Below are 3,537 nucleotides of genomic sequence, written 5' to 3'. Positions count from 1 at the left end.
GCTGGACCTGGGCCCCCGCTGTCCTGCCCCGTCCCGGGCGTGAGGGAAGGCCGGGATCCCAACAGCTCCCGTCACGCAGGGTTCACCGGAGCATTGGTGGGCCGGAGGAAAGAGCGGTGTAGTGTAGAGGTCAGGGGCGGGTCTGGCTTTAAGTCACCCGTGCTCGCGCTGTTCAGCGGACGGTTGCCGCCTCCTTAAAGACTCAGTGGTGAATGGGTTCTTAGGCCGTACCGTAGGTGAGGGAAAAAGGGCAGCGTACTCTAGCAAATATGCTCTTGTTACCTGGCACCCCTGGTGTTGCCAGGAAGGTCCTGAACTGGGTTTATATTGATCATTTCCTGGCACACTTCACAGTTGCCTCTGTGAGAAGCAGCTACCAAAGCCTGCAAAATTCAGTGTTTTAGGCCGGGCGAGGCGGCGCACGCCTGTGATCCCAGCAAGGCGGACGCTGTGAGGCAGGAGGATCACCGTGAGTTTGAGGCCATCCTGGGCTACATAGTGAGCTCCAGGCCAGCCTGGACTGCATAGTGAGACCCTGTCTCAAACAAACAAAAAAAGCAGGCACTCAATAAAAAAAAAAAAAAAAAAAAAAAAAAAAAAAAAAAAGGAGGCAGTGTCCTGTAATTTGAAGTTAGGAGGTCACATACAAAACCACCCTTTCTCTGTGGCGGCGACGCTTTAGGTGAAGGCTCTAAGGCTGGAAAGCTTTTGGTTATTTTGAGGACTAGAACGTGGGTAATGAGTGTAACTGGAACTTAGTGGGGACTGAAGGTGTAGGATGCAGAGTTTAAATTTTAACCACCGGTTGAATTTTATTCTGAGAGCCATGAGATGCAATGTAAAGGGTTTTGAGATGGGAGGAGGGATTAAATGTTGGTGTTTGAAAAGTTGACTATGATTCTGTGTGTTAGTAAATTGGAAAGGGATTGGAGTGAGAATGTTTATGTGTCCTCGTATGTGACGTAAATTATTTTGGTAACCTTATGAGAAAAAAAGGGCAAATTTTGTTGATACTTTTTATTTTCAAATAATTACAAATCCATAGGAAGTTGCACAAAAAGCAGAGAAGTTTCATGTGCCCTTCGCCTGGTTCTTCCCAAGGGTATCATTGTACAAAACCAGAAAATTGCTAGTGGCACAATCCACAGACCTTGTTAAGATGTCATCAATTTTGCCAATACTCGTTTGTGTGTATGGGTCTATTCATTGTAATCGTGTTAACTTTTGTAACTCTCCCTCTGAATTAAGATACAAAAATGTTGCGTTGACACAGATAACCCTGTGTTACCTATCCCTGCGTAGTCACATGCTGCCTCTGTACCCTTCCTAACGCTTGGTAGACACTCATCCTTTCTACATTACTGTAATTTTTCATTTTGAAAATTACACAAGTGGAGGGCCGGGGATTTAGCTCAGCGGTTCGGTGGCCTGCCTTGCAAGCGCAAGGACCCGAGTTCAATCCCCGGTACCAAAAAAAAAAAAAAAAAAAAAAAAAAAAAAAATTACACAAGTGGAATACAATATGTAACCTTTTAAGATTGCTTTTTTTTTTCACACAGGCTAATGTCCTTAAGATCCATCCAAAGTGTTGGCAATATTGATAGTGGAATTATTTTTTTCCTCATTGAATAGAATTCTATGGTATGGGTATATCACAATTTGTTTAACCTTCCATCAGTTGAAAGGCATCTGGAACTGTTTCCAGTCCAGTTTTTAGATATTGAGAATAAGAGCTGCTATAAGCATTCATATACAGATTTTGATATGAACATAAATTTTCATTTCTCTGGGATAAATACCCCTAAGTGCATGTTTAGTTTTGTTTTTAAAAATTTGTTTATTTAAAGAAACTCACTTTCCAGAGTGGTTGTACTATTTTTTTACATTATTTTTTTCGGGGGTGTACTATTTTACATTCCCACCAGCAGGGTGTAAATGATCAGTTTCTCCTTATCATTACCTGTATGTGGTGTTATCACTTTTTTTGTTTTAGCCATTGTGATAGGGATGTAGCGATGTCTCATTGCAGTTTTAATTTGCATTTTCCTAATGCGGTAATGTCTGGACAATGGAGTGACTAATGGTGTGGTTCATATTTTCAGGTACTTATTTGCCATCCTTAGATGAAATTCTTGTTCATATCTTTTGCCTATTTTCTAAATTATATGAGGTGTGAAAAATAAATGGTGAATGTTTACATTTTTTTTAGTTTATTACAGCAGAAGACACATTGCTATTAAACCCCCTCCAAATATTCCTGCTCACTTCAAACGCACTTATCCCATCGTCCTTGGCAATATATTTGTACTGTAATATGTTTTGTAAAAAACTTAAACATTCACATATCTCTTGACCACTCCTTGTAATTAGCTTAGCCTGTTTTGAGAGCTCTTCACATATTGTGGGTATGAGTCCTTGCTCAGATATATAGTTGTATTTTCTCCCAGTCTGTTGATTCTTAAAGTCCAATTTATGAGTTTTTTGCCCTTGCTAGGTCATGCTTTTGGTGTCAATGCTAAACCCCAGAGATTTTATCGTATTTTCTTCTAAAAATTTCATACTGAATATTTAATAGTATAAAATTTATTATTGGGCTAGGGATGTAGCTCAGTGGTGCTGAGCCTGCCTGGCAAGTGCAAGGTTCCGAGTTCAATCCTGGACGCAAAAAAAAAAAAAAAAAAAAAAAAAAAAAAAAAAAAAAAAAAAATATTTACAGATGAAATAATGTATAATGTGATGTTTAATTTGAATTGAAGTATAATACAAGAGTGGCTAAAATATGTGGGGTATAGAAGAAGCAAGATTTGCCATGAGTTGATGATTATTGAAGTTAGGCAATATATTTGTATTTTGTTTTTTTGGTACCAGGAATCGAACCGGAACCTTGCACTTGCAAAACAGGTGGCAGTACCACTGAGCTAAATCCCGAGCCCTACTTTAAATATTTTTAATGCCTACTTTAGTATAAGATTATGAAGGTTTCAGAAAATATGAAGCCTGTTTTAGCAGTGGTTATTCTTCTAGAATTTTTTTTTTTTTAAACAGGGTCTCACTATGTAGTTGAGATTGACCTGGAACTCACTGTGTGGCCCAGGTTGGTCTCAAACTCACAGTGATCCTCCTGCCTCAGCCTCCTGAGTGCTGGGATTACAGGCATGCACCACCACGCCCGGCCTCTTCTAGAATTCGTAAAAGCCCACTTTTTTAGATTGCGTACAGAAGCTGGTTATTGTGAAAGTTGTATAAGGAACAACAGTTAATAAATGAGTGACAGAAACTATAGAGGAATGTGAGTACATTCCAATAACTATGATTAATGTAGTGAGCCCAGATCCTATTTCACTTATGTTGCTTTTTCTATACCCTCTCTTAATTGTGGTCATTGTTCATTTATCCAGCTATCTAAAGGTGCTACAGGGAAGAACCACCTGTTGGCTACCAGCCGAATGCTCTGTCCCAGCTTTGAGGATTGCACTAAAGGAGGAAACTTTTATGCACCTGACCGCCAATTTTTTTTTTTTTTTTTTTTTTTTTTTT

General features: G+C 39.5%; 1 protein-coding gene across 1 annotated transcript in view; it reads left to right on the top strand.

Annotated features, from left to right (window-relative positions):
- Nucleotides 1-3,537, top strand: part of L2hgdh (L-2-hydroxyglutarate dehydrogenase) — a 33,766-nt gene that overhangs the window by 332 nt on the left and 29,897 nt on the right. The gene's annotated exons all lie outside the window — the stretch shown is intronic.

The sequence above is a fragment of the Fukomys damarensis genome, unplaced genomic scaffold (genome assembly GCF_012274545.1).
Source record: "Fukomys damarensis isolate Sample0158 unplaced genomic scaffold, DMR_v1.0_HiC HiC_scaffold_17, whole genome shotgun sequence".
Classification (NCBI taxonomy): Eukaryota; Metazoa; Chordata; class Mammalia; order Rodentia; family Bathyergidae; genus Fukomys; species Fukomys damarensis.
Note: the sequence above shows the minus strand (reverse complement) of the source record. Positions and strands in the feature narration are given on the sequence as shown.